We start from the raw sequence: 26,212 nt of genomic DNA on the forward strand, positions 1-26,212 counted from the left end.
TGTTAAATTAATTATCTCCCATTATAACTCTTCAGCAGTGTTGGCCCTTGTATTTAGGCAGTCATTTAATAGGTGCTGGCATTGTGATTCAGATTGTTTCCACACTCTCCAAACCCCCAGTGCTGGGGATTGAACCCAGAGCCTTGTGCAAGCAAAGCAAGCACTCTACCAACTGAGCTATATCCCCAGCCCCGCTCCCTCTATCATTTATATGGGAGATTTAGGTAATAGATGAAATTTGGGTTCAGGCTTTAAGAAAAAAGTAATAAAATGGCAGCTGAGAGAGTCAAGAGAATGGAGAACACTCACTCTAAATTGAATTAATCTTGGCTCATTGAAGACGCAGCTTGTGCATTTCCTTTTTTTTTTTTTTTTTTGGTATTGGGAATTGAACCCAGGGATACTTGATCACTGAGCTACAACCCCAAGTCTTTTATTTTTTATTTTGAGACAGGGTCTTGCTAAGTTGCTGAGGGCCTTGAGTTTGTGATTTTTACACATCAGCTTCCCAAGTGGCCGAGATTACAGCTGTATACCACCATATCCTGCTCAGCTCTTGCCTTTTTTTAACATTTAGTGTAGTCACCTCCTTCCTCCCATTGGTTGCCTCATTGCCCAGCCACCTGTACCACTTCATGCATCTGTCAACTTAATACAGATTTTTATGGGCTGAGTCAACAGGGAAATGTTTACATAGACTTATTTTCAGACATCCACCAAGTCTTTGGCTTGCTGTAAGTTGCTGTTGTCCAAACCTTCCATCCAGACAGACTTCTTAAGTTTCATTTGCCCTGAGAACAGAGTTTCTGTTTTGGAAATTCATAAGCCTAAAAAAATGAGGGCTGGGTTGTGGCTCAGTGGTAGAGCTTCACCTATCACATTCGAGTCCCTGGGTTCAATCCTCAGCACCACATATAAATAAATAAATTAAATAAAGGCATTGTGTCAACTACAACTAAAAAATAAAAAAATAAAATGAAATAGGAATGCAAAGGTACCTTAGCAGGTAATAGGTAATCAAGATCCCTTGATAACAATGAGTTTGTGTGATCCAGCTCATTCTCCTGGATTTTTTGTTGTTGTTGTTGTTGTTGCTTGTTTGTTTGTTTGATTTTGCAGTGCTTGGAATTGAACCCAGGGTCTTGTGTGCATGCTAGGCAAGCACTCTACCGCTGAACCACATCCCCAGCCCTTTTTATTATTTATTTTGAGACAATAAGCAAGCTGAATTGCTTAGGGCCTTACTAAGTTGCTGAAGCTAGTTTTGAACTTATGATCCTCCCTGCCTCAGCTTCCCAAGCCACTGGAATTACAGGCATACACCACCGTGCCCAATGCTCCAGCACATTCTTTTAATAAAGAATCGAAGTCCTTGTCAAAGTATATAAAGTATATATGGTAGAAAGGCTGGGTCTCAGAGTGCCATCATGTCTCTACATTAGTAACAAGACTTTTTTTTTTTTTTTTTTTTTTTTGGTGGGGGTGGTGGTGGTGGTGGTATTAGGGAGATTTAATTCAGGGCACTCTACCTCTGAGCTACATGCCTAGCCTAGCTCTTATTATTTTGAGAGGACCTTGATAAGTTGCCAAGACTAGCCTTAAACTTGTGGTCCTTCTGCCTCAGCCTCCTGAGTTGCTGAGATTACAAACATGTGCTACCATGCTTGGCCACCTGTTAGATACTCTTAATGTTTTCTAGACTTTATTTCACAGTATTTATTCACAGTTTGCAGTTTTGTTTATAATCATGTAATTCTTCCCACTCCCTACCCCACCCCAACCCACAGAATCAAATCCAGGGTCTGGCACACACTGGCCAAGCATTCTACCACTGACCTAAAGCCCCAACCCTAATTTTTCTATTAATGTCTGTCTCTTCCCCTATGTTAGAAATTCTGAGATTGGGGATTTTTTTGTGCTCACCATTGGTCCCCCAAAACTTAACACCTGGCTGGACATGGTGGTGCACACTTGTAATCATAGTAGCTAGGGATGCTGAGCAGGAGAATTGAGAGTTCAAAGCCACCCTTAGCAGCTTAGTGAGGTGCTAAGCATCTCAGTGAGACTCTGTCTCTAAATAAAGTACAAAATAGGGCTGGGAATGTGACTCATGGTAAAGCACTCCTGGGTTCAATCCCTGGTACAAAAAAAAAAAAAAACTTAACACCTGCCACTTGTAGTGGGCTATCAGAAATAAATTTGTTTGAGCTAGGCATGGTGGTATATGCCTATAATTTCAGTGACTCTAGAGGATGAGACAGGAGGATTACAAGTTTGAGGCCTGCCTCAGCAACTTAGAAAGGTCCTCAACTATAAGATTTTCTGTTCTATTAATATCAGATTTCTCCCACTTAACATATCGTATTTCAAAACTTACCTTCACTTTTTTTTTTTTCCTTTTTATTCTGTGGGAAGATCTTTTATATAGTGATATGCTCTACTTTTTTTTTCCTTCTTCTTTTTGGACACCTCAAAGGCTCTTCACCTGAATTGTCAGTTGATGAAGGTCTGATTGCACTCTACCAACTGAGCTATATCCCCAGTCCCCATTACATCTTAAAGTAACAGATATCCTACAATAATCATTCTCTGAAGATCTATAAGATGGGGGGGGGGCTGGAGTTGTGGCTCATTGGCAGAGTGCTTGCCTAGCATGTGTGAGACACTGGGTTTGATTCTCAGCACCACATATAAATAAATTAAATAAAAGGTCCATTGACAACTAAAAAAATTTTAAAAAGATCTATAAGATCTAGGCAGGGGTCGGGGGTGATGGGCTATAATCACAGCTACTCTGGAGAATAAGGCAGGAGAAGGATTGCAAGTTCAGAGCCAGCCTGGGCAATTTAGTGAGATGCCATTTCAAAATGAAAAGGATTGGGGATACAGCTCAGTGATAAAGTGCTTGCCTAGCATGCACAAGAGCTAGGTTCAATTACCAGTACCAGGAATGGAAGGGGGGACAAAAAAAAGTAAGATCTAGAGTACTAGGTCATTCCTCAAGTTGATCATAAGAACTACATACAAATACTTAAAAAAAAAAAAATTTTAGGCTTCTAGGTTTTGTGTTTGCACCTGACTTTTTGCACTTCTATCTCTGCCCAGCAAACTATTATTTTCAAAGGGAACAACTTTCCAGCTTAGAAAGAAGCTATGAATGCTTGGCCTCTTGGGGAAAATGGAGGATGCTAAGAGGTTCCTGTAGAAATTAGTTCCTGCAGGGCTGGGACTGGGGCTCAGCGGCAGAGCACTTGCCTAGTACATGCAAGGCCCTGGGTTTGATCCTCAGCACCACATAAAAATAAAGGTGTTATGTCCAACTACAACTAAAAAATAAATATTTAAAAAAGAAAAGAAAGGAAATGAGTTCCTGTAGGTTGCTGAGAACAAGTGTAGTGGTCATAGCAGCAGTAATTCCTGGTTTTTGGTTTTTTTGGGGGGAGCTGGAAGGGGGTTGCTTTGTTTTGTTTTGCCTCCCTGCCCTACCAGTGTTGCTCTGTTTTTCCTTTACTCTCCCTATCTCTCATTTTGAATTTTGCCTTGAAGGCGTTTTTTTATTTAATTTTTTGTAGTTGTAGATGGACAGAATGCCTTTATTTTATTTGTTTATTATTACATGGTGCTGAGGATTGAACCCAGTGCCTCACGCATGCTAGGCAAGCGCTCTGCTGCTGAGCTACAGCCCCAGCCCGCCTTGAAAGCATTTTGAAATTCCTGCAGATTCCATCTCTTTTTAGGCTGTTCATAATTCAGTCAACTCTGCAAAGATCTATCCATGACCAGGTTCAATTTTGGGATTGTTAAGAACACCTAAGGGACTATGCACAGTGGCGCAACTGGGAAGGCTGAGGCAAGAGACTTTGAAGTTTGAGACCAGCCTTAGCAACTTAGTGAGGCCCTAAGAAAATTAGTGAGACCCTCTCTCAAAATAAAAATAAAAAGGGCTGGAGATGTAACTCAGTGGTAAAGTGTCCCTGGGTTCAATCCCCAATACCCCAATCTCAGCCTCTCTAGAAAAACACACCTAAGTGTAACCCAGAATATTTCCCTTGGATTTTTGTTTTGTTTTGATTTTTTTGTTTTCATTGAGATTGATTTTTACCACTGTGCAAGGGTCTGATTCCAGCTGATTTCACTTTGGCCTACCTCACTTCAAATCAAAATATCAAGTACCAAGTCTATTCCAGGTTTACAAGGCCTAATCTTTTTTTTTTTTTTTTTTTTTTGTGTGTGTGTGTGTGTGTGTGTTTGTGTGTTTTGCCAGGGATTAGAACCCAGGGCAAGCACTCTACCAACTGAGCTACCACCCCAGCCCACAAGGCTTAATCTTAACCCTGGGCCCTAAATACAATTTAAAAAAAAAAAAAAAAAAAGCCTTAAAGAGGACATATGCTTTTGCTAAGGCAATCTGTGGTATTTTAAAGAAAGGCAAAACTGACTTTAGATAAGAATTCCAGGACGGGCTGGGGATGTGGCTCAAGCGGTAGCGCGCTCGCCTGGCATGCATGCCTGGGTTTGATCCTCAGCACCACATACAAACAAAGATGTTGTGTTGGGCGAAAACTAAAAAATAAATATTAAAAAATTCTCTCTCTCTCTCTCCCCCACTCTCTTTAAAAAAAAAAAAAAAAAGAATTCCAGGAGGTTCCATGGATTCAGTTTTGTGATAGCAATACTAAAGCCAAAGGTAATACGGTTTACTTTGGCATATATTTTAAAAGAAGAGTTTGTAATACAGTTGAAGGAGCAGTGGAGTGAAAATCAAGCGATTTCTGTACCTCTGCCACTATCATTGTGACCTTGGCTTTTATTTTAAAAGTTTACCAACACTAGGCTGCATGTATTATATCTAATATATTGAAAACCCCATCAGGCCAGGCGCCTTGGCGCATAGCTGTTATCCCAGCTATTCGGGAGGCTGAGCCCCGAGGATTCCAAGTTCCAAGCCTCAGCAATTTAGCAAGGCCCTAAGCGATTTAGTGAAGGATCTCAAAATAAAAATAAATAAAAAGGAGTGGGAATGTGTCTCAGTAGTTAAGCGCCTCTGGGTTCAATCCCCAGTACCAAAAAAAAAGAAAACCCCATCAGACAATTTAAATTTTTTTTCCCTTTCAACCATTAGATATACCATAAAGAGCTCAAGAGAATAATTTGTTACCTTTACCCAGATTTTAACATTTCCGTTGCTCTTCTTTCATTCCTGAGATTCTTAAAGTCCTATTGTTTCCCCTCTGTCTGAAGAACCTCCTTTAGTAATTCTTTTAGAACAGCTCAGTTGTTATGAATTCTCTGAGAATGCTATTTTTTATTTTATTTTACTTATTTTTTTGGTACAGAAGATGGAACCTAGAGGTACTTTACCACTGAGCTAAGTCTCCAGCCCTTAAAACAGGATCTCAGTTGCTTATGTTTTTGCTGATTTGGCCTTGAACTTGTGATTCTCATTTTAATTGTTTCCTGTGTCATTTTTCCCTGGTTGCTTTCAAAGTGAGTATGGTAGCTTTTGTTTTTTGTTGTTGTTGTTGTTTTTCCAGTTCAGGGAATTGAACCCAGGGGTATTTTACCACTGAGCTACATCCCTAGCACTTTTTTTAAATTTTATTTTTAAATTTTGAGACAGGTTCTCACTAAGTTGCTTAGGATCTCACTAAGTTACTGGACTTGAACTTGCAATCCTCCTGCCTCAGCCTCCAGGAGGCTGAGGTGTCATTTACCACCACACCCGGCTTTTTTTTTTTTTTTTTTTTTTTAATGGCTCCCATCATAATTTAAAAAAAAATCAGAGCTAGAACCTTCATATACTTTTTTTTTTTTTTTTGGTACCCAGGGGTGCTTAAGCACTAGCCACATCCCCAGCCGTTTTTATTTTATTTAGAGACAGGGTCTCACTGAGTTGCTATTACCTTGCTAATCTGCCAAGGAGGCTTTGAACTCACAATCTTCCTGCCTCAGCCTCCCAAGTTATGGGCATTACAGGCATGCACCACTCTGCCTAGCCAAATACTTTCAAAAAAGTTATACCCTGAAAAATCTGAGCCCAGAGAACCACAGTGGCATTCATAGGAATGAAGGATACCAGACCCTCGCTCCCATCTCTGCTACCAGGTGCAACTCAGAGCATTTCTACTTTTAGATCACTTACATGTTAGGCTCCTTTGAAAACCCTTATTTAAATGATGCCCAGTATCCAAAAAAAAAAAAAAAAAAAAGATGGGAGCTCTGGCCAGGTGCAGTGGCACACTCTATAATCCCAGCCCCAGCAAAACGGCTGAGGCAGAAGAATCACAAATTCAAGGTCAGCCTCAGCAACTTAGTGAGACCCTGTCTCAAATTTTAAAAATCAAAAGGACTGGGGATGTAGCTCAGTGGTAAATGTTTCTGGGTTTAATCCCCAGGACTGGGAAAAAAATTAAAAGTTTGATAATAATTTATCTAGATTAATCCTCTCATCCCATGTAGAAATTACTTTTATAACATCTCTGAAATTAGTCTGGTCTCTTTCACCAGAATATCAGTAAGAAAGAAATTGTAGTAACTTAAAACCATGTTTCTGAAGCTGAAGTAAGTGCAACTCTCTTGGATGTCAGTGGTTATGAAAATCTATACAGTAATCTTGGTCTGTCTTCCAACACTGAATTCTCATTCAGTTTAACAATTTGGTAGAAAAAAAGGAAGTTTTCCACAGAGATTTGTCATTTAGAGGTAAAATTAATTTCTATTCCAATGTCTGGAACTATTTGAGAAGAACTATTTGAAGAAATAATAGTGCTATAAAGGCATTGTAGTACAGTAAACATATTTCTGAACTGCAGTTAGTTATGTTCTAGAACTTATTGTACCTTTAACTGTGTGATATTTAGTTAGTTAGTTAGTTAGTTATTTTGGTACTAGGGATTGAACCTAAGGGTGCTTTACCACTGAGCCACATCCCCAGCCCTTTTTCTTTTTTAAATTTTGAGACAGGGTTTCGCTAAGTTGCTGAAGCTAGCCTCAAACTTGTGATCCTCCTGTTTCAGTCTTTTGAGTTGCTAGGATTACAGGCATGGGCTACAGTACACCTGGTTTAAAATTTAAATTGCCATGTGTAATTAGTAGCTATAGTATTGGACAGTGAATGTTTGTGTAGTGTTTGTGTGTGTATTCTCGGATGAAAAGAACAGTTATTGTGTCAGAAGGTGAAGAGAGAGGGTGAGTAGCTGACATGACATCTAAATAGTCCAGGAAGACTTCTGTATACTCTGACCCCTGTTACCCAGGAAAACATTTGGTCCTGCTTTAAATTGTGGATGAGCACCGCTCTTTGGTCTGTGGTTGTTGTTTTCTTATTATCAGAGTAATAGGCAGTTTGCTTAAAAGGAAGTTAGTTTGTCCTTGATAGCTCTGATGAGCAACTGCCCCAGTGATTCTTCATCCTTATCTAATTGCAGATCCTGACTGTGGGTCTTTATCCTTCTCTCTAAAGGGAAGGGTCTCTCCATTAATCTTATTTCATGAAAATGGTAACCTTGGTAGTTCCCTATGGTTTATTCTGTTGATTCTAATGTAGGAGAATACGTGTGTGAACTGTGAAATATCTGATTTTAGATATTTGTACTGGAAAAATGAGGTGGTACTCAGCTACTGGCTTTTCTTATAGGCTATACTTAATGCCCTTTTACCTTCAGTCTCACCTCAGCACTCACCTAGAGAGAGATGCTGCACTGGGACCAAGCTTTCTCAACTGCTTAGCCAGAGGCACACTAGCCTAACTTCTGCAGAAAGAGCGCTACCAATAGCATGGTCATAAAGAGTCTAGCAGCCATTGTCTGGCACCACAGATCTTCATAGCAACAGACTACCACATGGCAACAGCAGCCACACAAAGGAAACATTAGGGAAATCAATACCTACTTTTTCCTACCCCTCCCCCATAAAAAAACAGGAGCCAACACATTCTTCCCACCTAGCAGTTTACTCCCAGGGGGTGCTTTAAGGTATGATGTGTTTATATACCCTTGGTGGATTATGTTATCTGCCCACTGTCATATATTCAAATCCTGAAGCTCTAAGGAAAATTTTCAGTCACAGTTTTTTTTTAAGTTTCAGATTACAAAATGGATTAATCTCTAAGGAAAAGAGATGTATGTACTCTTTGTGCTTTCTCACCCACCTCTTCTCATCCCCTCCCTCCCAGGGACAGCAAAGCAGAGTCTGGCAGTACAGGTGACCAGGCTGTGGACTTGCCAGACAGGGAAGGTTGTTTCAAAATGAGATCTTTTGATATTTCAGTAACAAAATCCTTGCAGGCCTATTTTGTTCCTGATACTTATGCATGAACTCAGGTACAGTAGATACAGTTATGGTTTGACTTGGGATTAATCACTATGCTGTAGATAATTTAGCTTTCATGTATGATTCCAAGGGGAAAGGGCCCCATTTGATGGCCTTCCTTGGTGTTTTCCTGCCCTGTCAAATGGTCATTTTACTAGTTTGGGCCTTAGTTTCCTCATTGTACAAATGAGGAATTTAGATTTAGGAGCTCTGTTGTCCTGTCCTTGTAGAACCCTCTGCCTCCTCCCATATGCTATTGCATTAGCTCAGATATTTCCACTTCTGTAGCATTGTGTGGGAGAGAAGAGGGATTGTCTTTGTTAGTCATTGGTTGTGACAGAGTGGAAAATGTAGGACTCTCTGGTCACAGAGTGTATACAGCTAAAAACAGGTCCTGGCCCTGCCTTGGTTGATAAAGCTGCTGTAACAATGATGGGCACAAATTTGCAAACTAGCCTTGGTTCCCATGGCAGTAGTTTTAGACCAGTTCAGGCAGAGATTTGCTCCCAGGTTGCTGCTACTGAGGCTTCCACTGCCTCTAAATGATACCAATGAGAACTAACATTCTCTTATATTTTCTTTCTTCCTCTCTCCCTCTCTCTTTCTCTCTCACTCACTCACTGAAACAAGGGGCTGTTTTCCACCTCTTCTGATACCTTATTATCCCGTCTCCTTCAAGCTTTACAGAACAAAGAAATCACGGGGCATCAACTTTATAATTTAAGCAGCAGGAGATAATTTCACCAAATAGGGTGGGTAGGTAGCTGATTCTTCCTGGCATGAGGTGGCATTGTTAAATGGCCTTGTATTTTGTCTGCTGGGTTTAGGCTTTGTTAGGCCTATTCAGTCCTCTCTGTTTTTTGAGTTAAATTATAGTGGCAAACTAGGCCCATGTATTTTCAGAAGAGTAGAGATTAGAAAAACATGGAAAGTATGTCATTTATAGGTCCTTTTACTTGCTAATTGCTTTAGGAATTTTTCAAAATTCACTATCCCTATGTTTACTCCTGCAAGATCCTTTAATTCCCTCAGTTGCTGCCTTCAGAGTCTTCTCCATAGCAACAAACGATGTGACAAAAAGGCTACTCATTGAATAGGCACTCTTCCCAAGTTGTACTGTAATTTTCTCTTTAAGGTATCTTAAAAAAAACAAAAAGACTATCATAATTTTCTACCTTCATTGAACTCATAATCAAATGAAACTTTTAACCCTAAACTCAGCCTGTTTCATATCTGACTGATTATCTCCACCTTTTAAAAATTTCCCATATTGTGTGCATGTACAAATAAATGTGTAACAACAAATCCTATCATTGTGTACAACTATAATGCACCAATAAAAATATGTAAAAAAAAAAAAACCTTCCCCAATCATTCAGTATACTGTGCATTTTCCCATTTAAAATTCAAGCTTCCTTCTGCTTTTTAGCTCTGTCCTTAAAATCATATTTAAAATCTCCCAGAATCAAGTATCAGTATAGAGAAAGAATGGATGAACAAAGTAGAACCCTCTGCCCGCCCCCACACACAAACACCCGCCATATGCTGTTGCATTAGATACTAAACTAGTCTGCTGACCTGGAGGTTGGGCAGGCTGCCTAAAATATGTCATCTCAAGCTGATCCTGGCACTGCCTATTTTGCCTACTTTATCATCCTCTTTTTCACTGATCTATAGGATTCATAAACCCAAAGGTGTTCTGATTTGTTTATGATAATCAGGCTTTTTTTCCTTTTTTTTTTTTTTTTTTTTTGGTGAGGAAGCTACCGGGGATTGAACTCAGGGATACTCAACCACTAGCTGGGATTACAGGCATGTACCATTGAGTCCAGCTTGTTAATAGGTCTTACTGAATAATAATATAAATATATTCATGAGTCATAAGTGTACAAGTCATTGAATTTTCAGAGTGAACATACCATGTTACCAGCACCTAGATAAAGAAACAAATATTGTCAAAATCCCAGAAGCTCTTTTGTGCCTCCCTTCCAATAGTCTGTTTATTTTCCTTTTTAATTGATTTTATTTCTTTAAATACATAACAGCAGAATGTATTATAATTCTTATTACGCATATAGAGCACAGTTTTTCATATCTTTGTATAAAGTATGTTCACACCAATTCATGTCTTTATACATGTACTTGTTTTTTTTTTTTTGCATTATAATTCTTATTACACATATACCACAATTTTTCATATCTCTGTTGTATTTAAAGAAGGTTGACACCCAATTCAAATCTTCATACATTTATTTCGGATAATGATGTCCATCACATTCCACCATCCTTGCTAATCCCCTGCCTCTTTCCTTTCCCTCCCTCCCCTCTTCCCTATCTAGAATTCATCTATTCTTCCTATGTTTCCCCTCCCTACTCCACTATGAGTCAGCCCTACTCCACTATGAGTCAGCCTCCTTATATCAGAGAAAACATTCAGCATTTGGTTTTTAGAGATTGGCTAACTTCACTTTGCATTATCTTCTCCAACACCATCTATTTACCTGAAAATGCCATGATTGTATTCTTTTTTATTGCTGAGTAAAATTCCATTGTGTGTATATATACCACATTTTTTTTATCCATTCATCCACTGAAGGGCATCTAGGTTGGCTCCACAGTTTAGCTTTTGTGAATTGTGCTGCTGTAAACATTGATGTGGCCGTGTCCCTGTAGTATGCTGTTTTTAAGTCCTTTGGGCATAGTCCGAGGAGAGGGATAGCTGGGTCAAATGGTGGTTCCATTACCAGTTTTCCAAGGAATCTCCATACTGCTTTCCATATTGGCTGCACCAATTTGCAGTTCCACCAGCAATGTACCTTTTTCCCCACATCATTGCCAACACTTATTGTTGTTAGTCTTCATAATAGCTGCCATTCTGACCAGAGTAAGATGATATCTTAGAGTAGTTTTGATTTGCATTTCTCTGATTGCTAGAGATAATGAGCATTTTTTTCATATATTTGTTGATTGATTGTATATCCTCTTCTGAGAAGTGTCTGTTCAGGTCCTTGGCCCATTTGTTGATTGGGTTATTTGTTTTTTCAGTTCTTAGCTTTTTGAGTTCTTTATATACCCTAGAGATTAGTGCTCTATCTGATGTGTGAGGGGTAAAGACTTGCCCCCAGGATGAAGGCTCTCTATTCACCTCACAGATTGTTTATTTTGCTGAGATAAAACTTTTTAGTATGATTCCATCCCATTTATTGATTCTTGGTTTTAATTCTTGCGCTATAAGAGTCTTATTAAGGAAGTTGGGGCCTAATCCCACATGCTGAAGATTAGGGCCTACTTTTTCTTCATTACAAGCAGAGTCTCTGGTTTAATTCCTAGGTCCTTGATCCATTTTGAGTTAAGTTTTGTGCATGGTGTTTAATATGAGTTTAATTACATTTTGTTGCATATGGATTTCCAGTTTTCCCAGCACCATTTGTTGAAAATGCTATCTTTTCTCCATTGCATGTTTTTGGCACCTTTATCTAATATAAGATAACTGTAATTTTGTGGGTTAGTTTCTGTGTCCTCTATTCTGTACCATTGGTCCACCAGTCTGTTTTAGTGCCATTTTCCAGTAGTCTTAACAACACCCCCACTCCCCAATCAGTTCTGACCTCTGTCATCAGATTTGTGTAATTCACTTTGAACATTGCATAAATAAAATCATTACAATGTGTGCTTTTTAAATCTTGGAGCTATACTCACCATTAAACTAGCAGGATTCATCCATGTTGTTGTATGTACTTAACTTTGTTTATTATCATTATTGTAGTTTGTTGTGGGTTTTTTTGTTGTTGTTTGTTGTTATTGTTGGTTGGGTTTTTTTGTTTTGTTTTGTTTTGTTTGTTTGTTTGTTGTTTTGGTACCAGGGATTGAACTCAGAGGCATTTTACACTGAGCTACATCCCCAACCACTTTTGCTTTTTATTTTTGAGACAGGGTCTCACTAAGTTGCCAAGACTTTCCTCAAATTTGAAATACTCCTTCCTCAGCTTCCCAAATCACTGGGATTACAGGTGTGTGCTATCACTCCTAGCAATTGCCTATCTTTTTATATTCTGGTTATGAGTCCTGGGTCAAATATATGTATTATAAATATCTTTTGTGTCTCACCTTTTCTATTAATTGTATCATTTCTTGAATAGAAGTTCTGCATTTTTATGTAATCTAGTTCGTCTTTTGTTTTATTGTTGGTAGTTTTGGGTTCTGTTTAATAAAATTTTATCTTTTCTATGATAATAAAGATATCCTATGTTTTTTCTGAGATACTTATTTTTCCTTTTATATTTAGATCCACATTTTATCTGGAATTGATTTTTGATTAAGGTGTGACTTGAGTCAAGGTTTTTTTTTTTTTTCATGTGGATATTTAATTGCTGCAGCATCTATTGAAAAGACCACCCTTTCCCCCACTGAACAGCAAGAGTCATATTTCTCAATCAGAGGATATGTGTGGGTTTATTTTTTAATTCTCTTCTATTCCTTTAATTCTTTTGCCTATTCTGTCAATAATACATTGTTTTAACTCTATACCTCTATAAATCTTGATATCTAGTAGTGTAAGTCCTCCAGCTTTATTGTACTTCCTCAAGATTGCCTTGGGGCACTTGGCCTTTTGCATTTCCACAAAAATTGTAGGATCAGCTTGTGAATTTTTTTTTATGAAAAAGGCATGCTAAGATTTTGATTAAAGTTACACTGAAACCACAGATTATTAGAATCAAAGTTTATTATTTTACTTAAGCTAGTGTTAAGTGAGAGAAAGTTGGGGGGAAGGAGCATCAGAGCAACTCACTAATAGCACTTAGAGAGCCTTTTAAAATATATGTTACCTCTTCCAACCCTCATAATCTAAAACATTGGGCATGTTTACTGTGAAAAACCTCCCCAGGAAATTATCATTTGCAGACTGGTGATGTAGCTCAGTGGTAGAGCGCTTATTGAGTATGCACAGGGTCCTCAGAAGGAAGGAAGGAAGGGAGGGAGAAAAGAAGTAAGGGAGAAAGGAAGTTGGTGCTGCCATTACCACTATTCTCTATATACCCTACTTGAGAACCACTGATCTAGACTGCAATGTAGCAATGAGGCTAGTTAAGATAAAAATTTGAGTGATTTAATCAACACTAGGTCTGAATATGGTGTTATATTAATTTCCTAGAACTACTGTAACTGAGTACCAGAAGCTGACTGCTTAAAACCACAGAAATTTATTATCTCTCAATTCTGGAGGCTAAAAATCTGAAATTAAGGTGTTAGCAAGGTAGCTCGTGGGGAGAGATCTTCCTTGCTTTTGATGTTTGCTGGTAATCCATTGTATTCATAGCTTGTAGATGGATCATTTACATAGCTATCTTCTCTGTGCATGTCTATGTCCAACTTCCACACATCCGCCCTTTTTCCAGTGGTGCAGATACTGAACCCAGGGGTATTCTACCACTGAGCTATATCACAAGCCCTTCCTATTTTGTATTTTGAGACAGGGTCTCTCTAAATTGCCTAGGCTGGCCTTGAATTTATGATCCTCATGCCTCAGCCTCCAAAGTCAGTGGGATTAGAGTTGTGTGTCACCACACCCATTTTTTTTTAAATTTATTTTTTAGTTTTAGGTGGATACAATATCTTTATTTTTATGTGGTGCTGAGGATCGAACCCAGAGCCTCACATGTGCTAGGCGAGCACTCTACCACTTGAGCCACAACCTCAGGCCCACCATACCCATCTTAAATGTCACCCTTTTATTTATAAGGATACCATTTTATTGGATTAGGACAGATCCAAATGATCTTATTTTATTTTTTTTTAAGAATTTTAATATTTATTTTTTAGTTTTCGGTGGACACAACATCTTTGTTTGTATGTGGTGCTGAGGATCGAACCCGGGCCGCACGCATGCCAGGCGAGCACGCTACCGCTTGAGCCACATCCCCAGCCCAAATGATCTTATTTTAAAGCCAGTCTGGGTAAAAGAGCATTCATCCTCAGACCCCAACTATTATTGGGTTCCTCTTTCTGTGTTACCCCTTCTTTGGCACTGAGAGCCAAAAGATGCTTCAGTTCTGCTCTGTTAACAGACCTGAAACTACCAAGGAGAGATTTCCAGAAAGGAAAACAGGCTGCACCTTTCACAGCCTGTGGTTGAGGAAGGCTAGAAACAAAAAGTGCTGAGCCAGCCTTAGCCATCTTGTTATCCCTAGGTCTTCCTTCTAAGTCATAAAGCAGTAAAAATGTGGACATTGTGATTCCATCTCAACCTGAGAATATGAACCTTCTTATTCATATCCTCAAAACTGAGAATATGAACCTTCTTATTTCTAGTGATTTTCAGACCAGGATTCCAGTTGACCCTGATGACCTCTGTTGATCCACCTCCTCCAGCCATGGCTACAGTATGTGGTTATCTCAGCAAGAGGAAAGGGAGGATGAACCATTTAAGGGTGTAGTGAACCAGACTTTATTGTACTGTTTTACAGTTTCCATGGTGCAAGAACTTGTAATGGGAAGAGGAACTGTATCAGATCTTGAGCATTCCTCTGCAGCCTCCCCTTTCTCCACAGTCTGGACATGGAATAGTTTACATTTGATGGAGGTTACACTTTGGCCTTACTTCTATAATCCTATAACAGTTCTTTTTCTCCTTATAATGCCAGATCTAGCTAGGTATGGTGGCCCATGCCTGTGATCCCAACAATTCTGGAGGCTGAGGAGGAGGATTGGTAAAGCACCCTTAGGTTCAATCCCCAGTACCAAAAAAGAAAAGGGGCAGGGGAGACATTCACACACACCTAACCATTCCCCAGATTGGTACTTGCCTTGATAATGGTTTCAATTGGCTATTTTCTTTTGTCTAAAATTCTATAGAAAGACAATACCATTCTCCTGTGAAAAGATTGCAGGATAAATATTGATTACCTTTGAGCTTTCTTTGGCTTATTCAATCCCAGAAGATCCCAGAAATAAGGGCTGTGAGATTGTTTCCTGTCAGTGGCAGACTTGAAGGCAGAATAATTTGAAGACATCATTTTCTCTGTCAATGTTCCTAAATTTTGCTGCACATTAGAATGTTGGAACAGGAACAGGGATTTTAAAATCCTGATGCCCAGGTTTCACTCAATTAAATGATATCAGAATTTCTGTGGGTGGGAGTCAGAAGTCAATATTTTTTGTTTTTTAATGGATCTTCAGGTGTTTCCATTCTGTAACAAAACATCATAGCTTCTCCATAGGTTTCGAACATTTCTGGTTTAATACTGCAAATTAAACCCAAGGGTGGTTTACTGCTGAGCTATATCCCCAGCCCTTTGTTTGCTTATTTATTTGTTTTGTTTTTGAGACAGCATCTCACCAAGTTACCCAGTCTGGCCTCCTCAAACTTGAGATCCTCCTGCCTCAGCCTCCCAAATTGCTGGGATTATACACATGCACCACTGGGCATGGCAGCTTCAGACATTTCTGTGGAAAACTATCCCAAATTGCTTTGTTGCATCATCTGAGAGATTTATATTTGTAATGTTAATAAAGGACTCTTAGCAAAGGTTCTCTTGGGAAGTACTCTAAAGAAATAATAACCACTTTTCTGCCTTGGATTTTTGGTTTTAGAAGACCCATACATAATTTGCTTCTTTCCTGTAGTCAAATCAATCAGATCCATGACTTGAAGATGAATAAGGTTTACCAGGATAAATAGGATTCAAAACCTAGAAATGGGGCTGGGGTTCTGGCTCAGCAGTAGAGCATTAACCTGGCATGTGCAGGGTGCTGGATTCAATCCTTAAAAATAAAATCACATAAAAAACACATAAAAATAAATAAAATATAGGTATTGTATCAACTACAACCAAAATAAATATTTAACACCGCCCCCTAGAGATGTTGCTGTTAAACGATTTGGGGTTGTGCCTACATGAGATCTGGCAGGCTTTAAGAATTTATTGTGTGGCAGAAATCTTCTAATAATTTTCGTTGTGGTAAACAAACTTGGAACTAGAGTTTTCCCTGAAGTATGGCTATTTTTACCAAAGTTTCTAATATTACCCCATGGCAAACCTGTAAAAAATGAGTAGTTCTCAGATAATAACTGTACATAATTTAAGAAGAAAATCTTATCTAGTTCAAGAACCACAGATGGTCCTAGTTTTTCTAGTCTCTTCATTTCTGAAGGCTACTCACTCTTTTGAATTTCTAATCTTTAAAAAATATTTTTAGTTGTAGATGAAATAAAATACCTTTATTTTGTGTATTTTTTTATTTTTTAATTTGATGCTAAGGATTGAACTCAGTGCTTCACACGTGCTAGGCATGTACTCTACCACTGAGCCACAACCCCATCGAGTGAATTTCTAATTATATTTATACTATCCCTACATCTCTGATTGGAACTTTTGTCCTGTAATAAACAGTATATTCTCCAAGGTTAAATATTAGACAATAACATGCTGGAGATCAGCTGTGGGAAGTAAAATAAGTCCTACATTCCCCGGTTGAGGCTTTTGCAGAGATAATAATACCCAGAGTTTAAACAAGCCTTCCTCACAGGCATTTTCTTTGCATTCTCTCTCAGTTCTAGCCAGTTTCCTGCAGCATTACTTGCTTCAAGCCAAGATCCAGCTTTATGTATAGGTTCCAGAAACTATGAATGACTTATTTTCATCTGATCTCTTCTTTTACCTCTGTCTCAAAAGAGGACTGGAAAACCTGAAACGATTATTGACTGGGAATGGAGCAAATGGAATTTGTTGCAGTTGTATTCTCCTCCTTTTTGCTCCAGCTCCTAACATCAGTAGACAAACATGTCGGTTGTTCTTTAGAAAAAAACTGGGAATACAAATAATCTATTAACAGGTTTTTGATCATTTAGTGCTGGCTAAAAGGATTTGGCCATTATAAGAAGTATGAGGGGAGTAAAAAGTACTAGGAAAGCAAATAGGAAAATACAAATGATAACATCTTTCTATAGAGTAGGGCCATATTGAACAATTTGGCATCAGTGTAGTGTGTCAGCAACGACTATTAGTGTTTATGGTTACTTACTCACATTAGCACTGGATATTAGGCTGAGTACTTTTTATTTCTCTGACTAAGCTAAGGAAATATAGCTTTCAAGGAAACCTTTTCTGAGGTGAAAAGCTTTTTTTTTTTTTTTAAAGTAAAAGGCCAGGGGCTGGGGATGTGGCTCAAGCGGTAGCGCGCTCGCCTGGCATGCGTGCGGCCCGGGTTCGATCCTCAGCACCACATACCAACAAAGATGTTGTGTCCGCCGAGAACTAAAAAATAAATATTAAAAAATTCTCTCTCTCTCTCTCTCTCTCTCTCTCTCTCTCTCTCTCTCTCTCTCTCCTCTCTCACTCTCTCTTTAAAAAAAAATAAACAAATAAAGTAAAAGGCCAGGCATAGTGGCACATACCTATAATCTCAGTGACTCAGGAGGCTGAACACGGGAGAATCGCAAGTTCAAAGCCAGCCTCATCAACTTAGCAAGGCCCTGGGCAACTGAGCAAGAACCTGTCTCAAAATTTAAAAGAAAAGAAATTTAAAAGATTAGTGGTTAAGTGCCCCTGGGTTCAATCCCTATACCAAAAAAAAAAAAAAAGAAGAAGAAGAAAAAGAAATAGGTATTTTATAACAAATGATGGATCCTTAGTCCTTTTTATATTTTATTTTGAAACAGGGTCTTCCCAGGCTGGCCTTGAACTTGTGATTCTCTTGCTTCATCCTGTCAGGTCATTGAGACTACAGGCATGTGCCACTGTACCCAGCTCAAAACAGTTTAACACAGTGGCTAACAAAGTCTGTTTTTAAGTATCCACATTCCTCCTCTGACTGGACTGTAACCTAGTAGAGGTCAAAATATGCATTATGAGCCTGGTGTGGTGGCTCATACCAGTAACCCTAGAAACTATTGAGGCTGAGGCAGAAGGATCACAGTTCAAGGCCAGCCTTGGCAACTTAGTAAGGTCTTGGCAATTTAGCAAAACCCTGTTTCAAAATGAAAAGTAAATAGCACTGGGGATGTAGTGGTAAAGTGCTCCTGGGTTTAATCCTTAGCACCCAAAGAAAAAATAAAGTATAATGATAATAAAACAAAGCTATCCACAGGTTCAAGACTACATCAATTCTGCTTACCATCCTATAGATAGTGTTACAGGGCATTTATATAGTATCCACTTTAAACTAAAAAGCAAAAGAAAATAAACAAAAAATCTTAGCAAGAGTTCTTTGGCCCCAAACCATTTTATATGTTTTATGCAGTTTACAATTGACCTCTAAGACTCACATCTTAAGTCAGAAACTCTGGTAAGGGGATTTTATTTCCCAAGGAGGATGACAGGTGTATGCCACAATGTGTGGCTTCAGCCCTGTTACTTTTTAAAAATGGAAAGCGTTGGAGAGGATATGGAATAATCAGAACTCTTATGGATTTCTGGTTCAAGTGTAAAATGGTGGGGCCATCATGAAAAAGTCTGACAGTTCTTCAAAAGTTAAACATATAATTAACCTATGATCTAGCAATTCCACTCCTAGGTACATATCCAAAAGAATTGAAAACAGATATTCAAACAAAAACTTTTATGTGAATCTTCAAAGCAATATTATTCACAACATCCAAAAGGTAGAAACAATCCAAGTGTGCATCCCCAGATGAATGGATAAACACACAATGGAATATTATTCAGAAATAAAAAAGAAATGAAATTCTAATATATGTTATAGTATAGTTAAACCTTGAAAACAAATGTTAAGTGAAATAAACCAATCACAAACAGCCATGTATTCTGATTTTCCACTTATTTGAGATATTCGAATGGGTGAATTTACATAGAAAGTAGATAAACCAGGTACGGTGGCACACACCTGTAATCCCAGCAGCTCTGGAGGTTGAGGCAGGAGGATTGAAAGTTCAAAGCCAGCCTCAGCAAAAGCAAGGTGCTAAGCAACTCAGTGATGCCCTGTCTCTGAATAAAATTCAAAATAGGGCTGGGGATATGGCTTTGTGGTTGAGTGCCCCTGAGTTCAATCCCCAGTACCCTCATCAAACAAAAGAAAGTAAGTAGATAAAATACTACTAGAGAGCAAAGGAAGTTACTGCTTTCGGGAGAAGACAATGTAAATCACAAAGAAGAAAATAATATATCAACCAGATAAATAGTATAGTTTTTTTGTTGTTGTTGTTTGGGGGGTAGTAGTTCTAGGGATTGAACCAGACCCTCAGTGGTAGGGATACTCGACCACTGAGCTTTTTAAAAAATTTTGGAGACAAGGTCTCACTAAGTTGCTGAGGCTAACCTGGAACTTGTATTCTTCCTGTCTAAGCCTCCTAAGTCACTGGAATTACATGGCCATATTTTGTGTTCTACAATAATAACTTGGCAGCTTTGAACTTCTGAGTTTCTGACCCCTCTCCATTGCTGCTTTCTATCCTCTTGCTGCTTTTGCTGACTTTGACATTTCTTTTTTACTTCTATGTCATTTGCTCTACCTATCTCTGCCTCCCATCAGTCTGAAGTTTGATTGCTGCTTCTCTTTTCTGGTAGAGAGCAGTCAAGCAAAATCAATAACCTGTTTTTCAGCCAAAAATAAACTTATACATGTTGATATCTTTCAGTTTTATCCACAATTTTATTCTCTAAGTGCAGTACATAGAACCTTTTATGTTTTACACTTGGAATTATGAACTTCTGAGAACCAAGAAAGTATATTCTCATCTTCTGAAGCAGCATAGTTAAAAATACAGACGTTAGTTTAGAGTTGGACTGATTTGCATTCAGATTTTGGCTTGCATCTTGTTTAGGTATCTAACACAAAAGAACAGATATCAACTCTTCTTCAGCCTGATTATTTTAAACTAGGAAACCAGGTTATTGCAAAAGGTACCTGTTAATGTAAGGGATTAGACAGGAGCAATGAGTCACTGCTCAGCTCCTCTTCAACACTGGCATTGGAGGGGAAAGACTATAATAAAAGATGTCAAGAGGACTGTGCAAATCAGACACAGGGGTACATGCTTGTAATCTTAGCTTCTTTGGGGGGCTGAGGCAGGAATTTTCTAAGTTTGAGTCAGTCTTGGTTTTAAAAAAAAAGCATGAAGAGACTGGGGATGTAGCTCTGTGTTACAGTGCTTGCCTAGCATGTACCAGATCTTAGAATTCAATCCACAGTATTATAAACAAACAATCAAAGAGAAGAAAGAAAGCAGACAAAAACAAGGAAGAAAAGGAGTGAGGGAGAGACAACATAAGATGACCAAAAGGCTTGGAGGCTACTCTGGGAAATGATAGCTGGTGGAGAATGCCTGGGTAGAGGTTTTTCAGAGGTGCTGTTCTGGACCCCTATGCTATAGTTTTGTGTAAATTGCTCCCCTCTTGGGGAGGAAGTAGGAATGTTCTATTTCTATTCATTTATTATGAATAATAATACTGTTATTCCAATTCTGTGTACTAGAAGTTCAGTTATTGAGAAAGTTTTTGAAAAGTCATGAGTCAACCCCATTCCCCAGTTTACATTTTTGTACCATTTATACCATATTACTTAAATACTACAAATTTGTGTAAGTTTGTATGAAATTTGTGCAATATTGTTTTCCAGCTGTGTTTCCTACTTGGAAACCAGGGCTTCCATCTGGCTCCAGATGCCCAATATAACAGAGCTGAGGGTAGCTACTATAATGTACAAACAATAGATGCACACCTGTAATTCCACAACTCAGAAGGCTGAGGCAGGAGGATTGTAAGTTTGAGACCAACTTCAGCAGCTTAGCAAGGCCCTAAGCAGTAGTGAGACCCTGTCTCAAAATAAAACATAAAAAAAGGGCTGGGGATGTGGCTCTGGTTAAGCACCTTTGGTTCAATCCCCAGTTCCAAAGAAATAAAATAACGTACAAACAATTGTATGTAATTTTGTTTTAAATATGTCTTTTTTTTTTTTTTTAATATTTATTTTTTAGGGCTGGGGATGTGGCTCAAGCGGTAGCGCGCTCGCCTGGCATGCGTGCGGCCCGGGTTCGATCCTCAGCACCACATACCAACAAAGATGTTGTGTCCGCCGAGAACTAAAAAATAATTTTTTTTTTTTTTTTTAAAGAGAGAGTGAGAGAGGAGAGAGAGAGAGAAAGAATTTTTAATATTTATTTTTTAGTTCTCGGCGAACACAACATCTTTGTTGGTATGTGGTGCTGAGGATCGAACCCGGGTCACACGCATACCAGGCGAGCGCGCTATCACTTGAGCCACATCCCCAGCCCTTAAATATGTCTTTAAAAACTTATTACTAGTCTGTACAAACAATTGTATGTAATTTTGTTTTAAATATGTCTTTAAAAACTTATTACTAGTCTTTCAAGAACCCTCATTTCCTTAGGCTGGTTGGAATATTCATTCTCTACCCTATGCATCCTGTGATCTTATGGATTAGTAGTGGTAATGATTGCTCATGACAATGTTTTCTGCTTTATCATAGAGTTTTTCTTGTTTACTGCATTCTAAATTACAAACTTTCTGGAAGTAAGAGACAAATTTATTCAATCCTACTTCCCCACTCTCAAACACATACAAATAGAATATCACTTTGACTTAGTAGCATTTTGTAATTAAGAGGTTACTAAGGTTTGCATTATCTGTGGTTTTAATTTCTTAGTAATGTTCAGAATTTCGAACTCTCCTAGACTGGGAGCCAAAGGACTATAAAATTGGTAGCAGAGCCATCAGGGTGCTAATGAGTTATAAATTGCCCTTACTTTTAAATGTAAAAGGAAATTTTACTTATAGACGATGATATGGCTACTTCAGCTTTACCTAGAGGAAAGTCTAAAAATATTTACAGTACTGTTTTACAACTTCACCATCAGTTCATTTATATCCTTTTTTTACTGTGTCATAATATGTCACTCAGCTATTCAGCCAAACTTTACTTTCTTCCTTATCTAATAGGAGTATGTTGTCTGTGTGTTTATTTCAACCAAGTTGTAAGATGCATGAGAATAGATTGGGATCATGTCTTTTTTAAGTTTTAAGTGGACACAATATTTTTATTTTACATTTATGTGGTGCTGAGGATCGAAACCAGAGCCTCGTGCATGCTAGACGAGCACTCTACCACTGAGCCACAACTTCAGCCCCTAAAAAAGTAAATTTAAATACATGAAATCAAAACAATAATGTGCATAGTATCCATTTTATGAAAATATAAACAAAAAGCCAGGTGCAGCAGCACACACCTGTAAACCCAGCTGCTTGGGAGACTGACATAAAAGGAAAAAAATTCAAAGCCAGCCTAGGAAATTTAGCAAGACTCTGTCTCAAGATAAAATAAGGAAGGCAGGGATGTAGCTCAGTGGTAGAGTCCCTAGGTTCAATCCCTAGTGCTTTAAAAAAAAAAAAAAATGCCTGTAATTACATGCCTGATCACAAGTTGGAGGCAGCCTCAGCAACTTAATGAGGCCCTAAGCAATTTATCAAGACCCTATCTCAGGGCTGGGGTTTTGGCTCAGTGGTAGAGCGCTCGCCTTGCATGTGTGAAGCCCTGGGTTCTATCCTCAGCAACACATAAAAATAAATAAATAAATAAAATGATTGTGTCCAACCACAACTTAAGGTGGGGGCTAGGGATATGGCTCAATGAAGTGCCCCTGTGTTCAAGCCCCAGTACCCCCACTCCAAAAAAAAAAACAAGAGGGAACTGAAGGTAAAATTTACTCTTCCTGGGGCTGGGGATATGGCTCAAGCGGTAGCGCGCTCGCCTGGCATGTGTGCGGCCCGGGTTCGATCCTCAGCACCACATACCAACAAAGATGTTGTGTCCGCCAAGAACTAAAAAATAAATATTAAAAATTCTCTCTCTCTCTCTCTCTCTCTCTCCCCCTCTCCTCCTCTCCTCTCTCACTCTCTCTTTAAAAAAAAAAAAAATTTACTCTTCCTACTTTTGTAGTTGGGTCAGTTTTTTTTTTAATTTTTTAATATTTATTTTTCAGTTTTCGGTGGACACAACATCTTTATTTTTTTATTTTATGTGGTGCTGAGATCGAACCCAGCGCCCCGCGTATGCCAGATGAGCACGTTACCACTTGAGCCACATCCCCAGCCCCATGGATCAGTTTTGACTACATAAATGTTTTGAGGTTATGATGTGTCCCCTGAATCAAAGCACTGATGCTTTGGGATTAGTTTGTCTCAGCATGGCACTCCTCCTAAGAACTGGGGGGACCTGACAACTTCCTTGTATTAGGTCATTTTCCCTTTATCTTGCTGCAGTATTGATCAACTATAAAAATGGAAAATAGTCAGCCACTCTAAAATTTAATAATGGTTAATAAGATTTTCTGTATGACTTTTGGTGAAGATGACAGTAACCACCTAGAGAAACAGGACTATTGTTACAGAATTTTTAGCAGAATTACTATCATCTCCAAACATGCTAAGGTTTTCCTTGTTTTGTGAACACTATGAAAAATAGGAAGCTTTCTAAAATGAAGACCTATTTTTCTCTTTCTTGTCAGCCTACTTATGGCCCTAAAGCTACTTTTAGTAGAGAAACTAGATCTGTTAAGTGTTATTTTCTGCTTTTCCTTCCTGTCCTCTTATTCTCCCAGCTGACTCAACTCAGAACCTTATAGGGAGAGTATTACACTTCAACAAAATGTGTTTCCTTTGACATTTAAACAACCCTCCATTTTGTCTTTCCATATTAGAATTTTTCCTCTTCCCCTTCAGCACTCTGCCTGACCTGTCTTTTTTTCAGTTCATTTATTATTGCTAAGGTTTGCAGATTGTACCAGAGGAAGGAGCCACTTTTATAAACATGTGTTCTTGCCGAGCTATTTTCAGAAATAGGAATAACATTCATCTTCTGATTGTATGCCTGCTCCCTATATACAGCTGTGCTCATCCACCCTTATAAATGAGGTTACTCTAAGTCTTACCTTATCTAGAAATAAATGGACACTGTTCCTGTTTAAAATTGTTATGCAGGGCTGAGTTGTAGCTCAGTGGTAGAGTGCTTGCCTAGCATGTCTGAGGCACTGGGTTCGATCTTCAGTACCAAGTAAATATAAACAAATAAGGGGCTGGGATTGTAGCTCAGTTGTGGAACACTTACCTAGCCCATGAGGCCCTGGGTTCAATCCTCAGCACCACATAAGGATAAATAAATAAATAAAATAAGAGTATAGTATCCATCTACAGCTCCAAAAAAAATCTAAAAAATAAATAAATAAACAAACAAAATAAAGGTTAAAAAAATCTAGCATTTAAAAAAAATTGTTATGCATTAAGCAGAGCAGCCCATCACTGACGGGAGATGGCCACATGAATTCACTTTGCTAATAGCCATGGAGAATTTAGCTTAATTACTACTTCTTATACAATATGCTATTTCTTTAAGATGCCAGAGCCTTGAAGAGGGATAGGAATCCTATCCTTCTCCCCCTCTGGATCCCCACACCCTGCAATTCTACGTGTGTCTTTTAACCAAAATAAAGGGACATTCTAAGGAAATTGCATGAAAAGAATTCATTAGAGATAGCTATGTCATGAGCTAAGGCTCTCAACAGTGAGGTGTTCAGTAAATTAATTATCCTTTCTGGACTTTAATTTCCTCATTTTAAAAGTAGCTTTTTTTTCAATAACTTTATTTATTTGTATGTGGTACTGAGGATCGAACCCAGTGCCTCACATGTGCTAGGCAAGCACTCTACCACTGAGCCACAACCCCAGCCCTTAAAAGTAGCTTTAAATGAGGGTCAGGTGTGACGTATTGGTAGAGCATTCATCTCACATTGAGGAGACCCTGGGTTTGATCCCTAACATGTGTCGGGAGGAGGATTGTGCTTTCTGTTTGGGTTTTTGTTTTGTTTTGTTTTGTTTAGGGTACTGGGGATTGAACTCAAGGTTACATCCCAATCCTATTTTGTATTTTATTAGAGACAGGGTCTCACTGAGTTGCTTAACACCTTGCTGTTGCTGAGGCTGGCTTTGAACTAACTATCCTCCTGCCTCAGTCTCCCAAGCCTCTGGGATTACAGGTGTGCACCACCTCGCCAAACAAGATTGTGCTTTCTATCTCCTTATGACCTGCCTTGCTTAAAAAGTGATGTTAGGGGGCTGGGGATGTGGCTCAAGCGATAGCGCGATTGCTTGGCATGCACGGGGCGCTGGGTTCGATCCTCAGCACCACATACAAATAAAAATAAAGATGTTATATCCACCGAAAACTAAAAAATAAATATTAAAAAACTCTCTCTCTCTCTCTCTCTCTCTCTCTCTCTCAAAAAAAAAAAAAAAAAGTGATGTTAGGACTTGGTATGTAGCTCAGTGGTATTGTACATCGTAGCAAATACAAGGACCTGAGTTCAATCCCCAGCACCAGGGTGAAAGAAAAGATGATATAAGGTTGTAAATATTTATTCAGAAATATAAAAACACTTCCCAAGTTGGTAGGATTGTAGACATGTGCCACTGTACCCAGTTTAGCAACATAAATTCTGATTCCACAATAAGATTATTCTTAAAGCAATGTCCAAAAATTTGAGGCTGAATTCTTAATACTCCATAGTTTGGTCTAAGCATTTTCTTTGTATTGCACTGTTAGCTAGTTGTCTTATTAATAGTGTTATAATTGTTTTTGTTTTAATCCTGTATTACTGATTAAAAATCTGAGATTCATAGAAGCCAAATGACTTGTCCAAGGTTATACTGTAACAAAGCAAGGTTTTGGTCTAAGGTTTTCTGATTCTAGGTACTGTGATCTTTTACAGCGCTCTAGATCAAAGAAAATGAAAATAGGTGAATTACTACAGAGACCTTGAGAGTACTAAACAAGTAGTATTTTCTTAATATGTGACCAAAGACAAAAGATTAATTCTCTTTGATACATAGAAAATATATTTTGGAAGTTCCAATCAAGGTGATTTTACAGAGCTGAA

General features: G+C 38.5%; 1 protein-coding gene across 2 annotated transcripts in view; it reads left to right on the top strand.

Annotated features, from left to right (window-relative positions):
- The window catches only part of Znf609 (zinc finger protein 609), a 196,095-nt gene that overhangs the window by 144,055 nt on the left and 25,828 nt on the right, over positions 1-26,212 (top strand). The gene's annotated exons all lie outside the window — the stretch shown is intronic.

The sequence above is a fragment of the Urocitellus parryii genome, chromosome 6 (assembly GCF_045843805.1).
Source record: "Urocitellus parryii isolate mUroPar1 chromosome 6, mUroPar1.hap1, whole genome shotgun sequence".
Classification (NCBI taxonomy): Eukaryota; Metazoa; Chordata; class Mammalia; order Rodentia; family Sciuridae; genus Urocitellus; species Urocitellus parryii.